Raw genomic sequence first — 5,783 nt, 5'->3', positions numbered from 1 at the left:
GGTAGTATAGAGACTAGCGCCCCCGGCCAGTGCATAAAGCATTTCCCTCTCCTATGAAAAAAATAAATAATAATAATAATAGATTGGCGCTTACACATATGTTAGTGTTTGGTCGAACTCCTGCTCCGAATTTTGGCGTGCGCCTTGATCTTATCACACAAAGCGGAGGGACCTACAGTTTTACGCCGACTCAGAACGGCGATTGTATTTTTATGAAAAGCTGTTTTTCATGGCATAAATACACTCGGAGGTTTGCCACTGCCTGCCGAGGGACGACCGCTGTTAAGAAAACTTTTTTCTATATTTTTGCGATGTTGCTTTGACTAGGATTTGAACCCTGATGCTGCGGAGTGGAAGGGCGCACTGCTTACCACTACACCACAGCGGCCGACATAAAATAAAAGTTCAAACATAACTGTTTACTAACGACTTTTATTATAAAAGTTATACAAGTCCGGGTCCCTGACAAAGTATTCAGAAGACCCATACAAATAAAACTAGCAGATAGACCAGGATCTACTATATATAATATCGACAAATTAATCAGGGAATCAAGATGCTGTTAATGCCGCAAAACACGCTAATTGTATCATAGTAAGTTACATTGAAGCATTACAACCAACCAACCAACCAACCAACCAAGCATTTAAAACAGCAACAAATATTTTTTTTTGTAATTTATAGCTATCTAATATGTATTAAGATACCTGGAGGTTGAGTTCTTAAAAGTAATAGGAAAAATTTTTATGTGCTTTTTAAAACCAAACCACAAAACATACCCGGGTATGTCGCAGTGACACAAAGTTTAAATTAAAATGGAAGGTATGTGCAGTGGCGTAACTATACCATCTGAGGCCCGTGGAAAATTCTTGGGATGGTGCCCTTCTAGTAAAAATCGTCACGTTTGAATTTAATTTTAATAAAACCCTTAATATTCTGTCCATTTTAGTTAAATATCTAATAAGTTTTATCTTCAAGAGCATGGGCTTATACAAATGTATTTATGATGAAATACCAATTTCATTTTGATAAGACATTTGTTAATAAAACTAGTTTCCCCGAGCTTTCTGTTCCGAAAAAGAATCTATAAAATCATCAAAGTTTACATATATGGCCATAGAATTTCCAATAGACAGAATAGCCAAACTACGTAGCCTGTCGTGTCCCATAGAGTTTTTCAAATAGGGTTTTATTAATTCTAGCTTCGAAAATGATCGTTCAGCACTAGCTAGCTGTAGGTAAATAAATTGGAACCAATAAAATTAATTCAGTACATACTTCAGGAAAGCAGGACGACATAAATTTTGCATCTCCTGTATATTTATTTATTTTTTTAAATATTTCATTTTTAAATATAGTTCCATCTATAACAGAAATAAGAATTTCAAAAATTGCATAAAGTTGGCAAACCTTAATCAAACCTCGAATCATCAAAATTTCAAAATTTTATTCAGAATGGTTAGAAAACTTTCGAGTATGCACTTTTGTAGCTCATTCAGTTTTAGTATAATAAAGTGCAAGTTTTAAGTCACCAAAAATTACCGCCGATTTTGTGGATTTTTTTGTCGATCGTGTTCAGCATTTCCTTCCATGCGGAAGAAAATGTGCAACACCCTCGAAAAAAATATGTAATAAAAACTTTGAAATTTTGAGGAGAGTTTTCTAAAGGTTGATTCATTTTTGTGAACTTGGTGAAATTTTTAAAATTTTCATTTCTCTGGCTTTTGTTATGGATCGAACTAAGTGAAATTATTAAAAATAAATAAATAAACAGGAGTTGCAAACAATACCATTTCGAATTTTACTGCTATTATTTTGACCGCTGCTGTATGTACATATATGGCCCTTAGTTGATTCACTTTAATTGATTTTAAGTACTTGAAAAAACTTTAACTTTAAGTGCTTAGTTTTGTGAAAAATGTAAGGTTATTTTCGAGCTCGTGGTCGGGCCTGTGGTATTTTGCCAGTCATACCGCCCTATAGTTACGCCTCTGAAGTCGTGTGACTTATCGCTCCTTAGTTACAGCTGATTAAATTTTTACGCCCGTGGGATATTCCACGCGCCCTTTTACAAACTTATATATGGATACTTTACTTTGGCCATCTTTCATAGGCCTGTCCTGATACCAAATTTCAAAATCATGTACCTTACGGTTCCGTGATTAAAAATATCACCTCTATGGGATGTGCCCACAAACTCACTCATATATACAGTATCAGTCATATGTATACCACACCATTTCAAAGTGATATTGTGTGCCCCTTATGTTAATTTATTTATTTTTAAGGATTTTCAATTAAAATATAGTTCATTCTCAGACAAACCCCATATAAACCCAAGTTAAACAATTTGTAGGAAACTACGAAAAAATGCAATAAATTTCACCTAGATTTCAAACTTTTTTCTCGGAAATGTTAGAATTTTTTTGAGTACACAGTTTTTTAGCCCCTTCAGTTTCAGTCTGATAATGTGGAAGTTTCAAGTGGCTAAAAGTTACCGTTGATTTTTTCTTTTCTCGAAAAGTTTCGAGCAAGTCGAAAGTTTGGATATAGGTCTGTAGTTTCTAGCATCATTTTTGTTACCAGATTTAGAGATTGGGGAGATAGAGGCAATTTTCCAACGATTAATAAAAACAGCCGAGGCCAAGGAAAGATTAAAAATATATTTTAGGGGTACGCAAAATAACGAACTGAAAATTTCATGAATATGAAAAATTTACCTGGTTTTGCTAATTTTACGTTAAAATAAGAAGAACCACGTTTTTCTCCGATGACTAGCAAAAAGCCAATTCACAATTTTCTTTATTTCGTCTTCTTAGTTTAGGGTTGCATTTTATCTTACATTCTAAAATATTCAGGGTTGCTAATTTCCATAAGTGATAATTATAACTTGAGTTGCCACATAGTGTAGAATCGCTACAGGGCTGCCCCACTAGATATGACCTTATCCTCGACGGTAATTTGGCTACGGTTTGCGTTCCTTCTTCCAAAAAAGCGGGCTTGAAGCGGTCAATGGAAAAGATGATAGTTTTTTGTTTCCTGAGAAGCTAGACAAATTTCTCGTTTCGTTTCAGCACTTGGAATGGTTCTTCGTATGGTTCTTCAAGTGCTATACGCACGCGGTCTTCTCGAACAAACACGAATTCGCTGTTTTTAAGCTCAGGTTGGACGAATGTTATCTGAGCTCCATGGCGAGTCGCTTTTCTTCGCTGAGCAGCAGCAAAGTGCCGCCGTAATTGCTTGATGAATTCTCTTTCGTTCAACTTACTTTCGCTCGGACATAAAAATTCGCCTGGAACCCGTAACTGCGACTATCAGAGGGACTTGCTCGAAGATCTTGTTTGATGGCATTTCGCAAGCCCAGTAGGACAAGTGTGAGAACTGAGCACCAATCCTTCGTTTTGTGGTACTTTATAGCGGCCTTAAGCGTTCTATGCCATCGCTCTATCATACCATTGGTTTGGGGATGGTAAGCCGTTATTAAAGGTGTCGTATCCTCATGATAAGCATGAGTTCGCCGAAAACTGTCGACTTGAACTGCCGAGCTAAGTCGGTTGAGATCTGTACGGGTACGCCGAAATATGCAATCCATTCCTCAATTAAGGCACGTGCAATCGTTTCTGCGGGCATATCCGGGATGGGTATCGGGGCTGGCCACCGTGAAAATCCGTCTAAACAGGTAAGACAGTATCGGTTATTATTCCATGTCGGCAGCGGTCCTATGATATCCAAGAGGATATGTTCAAATCGGCTAGAAGCTTTGTTGTAATCACCAAGATGAGCTTCGCCTTTGTTTTTCTGGCATTGAATACAGTGTCGCACAAACTTCGCGATCTCCTTCGCCATACCTGGCCACACGTAACGTTCCGTACTAGTTTTTGCGAAGCTTTACGTCCTGAATTTGCGAGGCTGTGTAATTTTGCGATTACCTGTTGAAGTAGGCTGCTTGGTATAATCGGCCGTAACCTGGCTCTTTGTGCGTCGCAGATCAAGACTGCGAAGTTGTTGGGTATAGTAATTTTCTTCAGCTGTAGTGATGAATTTGATGAAGTGAGATATTCCTTAAGTTCCTCGTCTGATCAGTGTGCCTTCGCGATGACATCGAAGTTTAGCGCGTCCATCGTCTGAACTCGCGATAATAAGTCGGCAACGTCATTCTCTTTACCAGGCAAATGCCTTATGTCGGTAGAAAATTGGGAAATAAAATCTAGCTGGCGGGCTCTCCGAGGAGGTGCATCGTTTACGTTTTGTGAAAAGGCGTAAATTAAGGGTTTATGGTCAGTGTAAATTACGATTTGCCTACCTTCTAGTATGTGGCGAAAATGCTGAATGGCCTGGTAGACCGCAACCAACTCCCGATAATACGTTGAATATTTTGTTTGCGCTGACGTTAGCAGCTTTGAGTAGAATCTGAGCGGCTGGTGTACATCACGGACGATTTGATGAACTACAGCATCCACTGCGTTGTTCGATGCATCGGTCGTTAGAGTCAGTTCCGCAATCGGGAACATGTGACTCAGGAGAGTAGCTTTGCCAGTTCATCCTTACAAGCCGTAATTTCTTCGTTGGCTTCCTCGTTCCATTTTATGATGGTTTTGTCGTGCTTGATATTGCTCACAGCGTTGGGCAAAAGTTGGGGATAAAAATTTATCATTCCAAGAAAACGTTTCAGATTTTTGGCCACAGTTTGGTTTCGGAAACTTGCGAATCGCCTCCACCTTTACATCCACGGGTCTGAGCCCTTCCGCGCTGATGGCGTGGCCGAGGAAGTCAACTTGAGTTCTGCCAAATTGGCATTTGCTGGCATTAATCGCCAAAGGAGTCTTCTTTAAACGTTCGAAAAATTCTCGTAAATGTTTTCCGTGTTCGACTGGATTCGCAGAAGCCACGAGGATATCGTCTATATATGCAAACGCGAAATCGATTCCTTGCACTCTCCTGAGTCACATGTCCCCGATTGCGGAAATGACTTTAACGACCTATGCATCGAACAACGCAGTGGGTGCTGTAGTTCATCAAATCGTCCGTGTTGTACACCAGCCGCTCAGATTCTACTCAAAGCGGCGAACGTCAGCGCAAACAAAATATTCAACGTATGATCGGGAGTTGGTTGCGGTCTACCAGGCCGTTCAGAATTTTCGCCACATACTAGAAGGTAGGCAATTCGTAATTTACACTGACCATAAACCCTTAATTTACGCCTTTTCACAAACCGTAAACGATGCACCTCCTCGGAGAGCCAGCCAGCTAGATTTTATTTCCCAATTTCCTGGTAAAGAAAACGAAGTTGCCGACTTATCATCGCGAGTTTAGACGATGGATGCGCTAGACTTCGATGTCATCGCGAAGGCACAGTGCTCAGACGAGGAATTGACGGAATATCTCACTTCATCAAACTCATCACTACAGCTGAAGAAAATTACTATACCCAACAGCTCCGCAGTCTTGATCTGCGACGCACAAAGAGCCAGGTTACGGCCGATTATACCAAGCAGCCTACGTCAACAGGTAATCGGAAAATTACACAGCCTCGCACATCCTGGACGTCCGAGGACGATCCGAGAGGGCCCCGGTCCAAGAGACCACGAGCTCAGAATAACCTTACATTTTTAAAAAAACTAAGTACTTAAAGTTATAGTTTTTTTTCAAGTACTTAAAATCAATTAAAGTGAATAAACTAAAGGCCATATATGTATGCAGCGGTCAAAATAATAGCAGTAGAATTCGAAATGATATTGTTTGCAACTCCTGTTTATTTACTTATTTTTAATAACTATATTCAA

The 5,783-nt window shown here is 39.4% G+C and overlaps 1 protein-coding gene across 1 annotated transcript in view; it reads right to left on the bottom strand.

The window, feature by feature from the left end:
- LOC118736366 overlaps positions 1 to 5,783 on the bottom strand; it is a 443,387-nt gene that overhangs the window by 340,205 nt on the left and 97,399 nt on the right. The gene's annotated exons all lie outside the window — the stretch shown is intronic.

The sequence above is a fragment of the Rhagoletis pomonella genome, unplaced genomic scaffold (genome assembly GCF_013731165.1).
Source record: "Rhagoletis pomonella isolate Grant_MI unplaced genomic scaffold, Rhpom_1.0 Rhpom_scaffold_00003, whole genome shotgun sequence".
Classification (NCBI taxonomy): Eukaryota; Metazoa; Arthropoda; class Insecta; order Diptera; family Tephritidae; genus Rhagoletis; species Rhagoletis pomonella.
The sequence above is the reverse complement of the archived record's forward strand: the minus strand, read 5'-3'. Positions and strand labels throughout refer to the sequence as shown.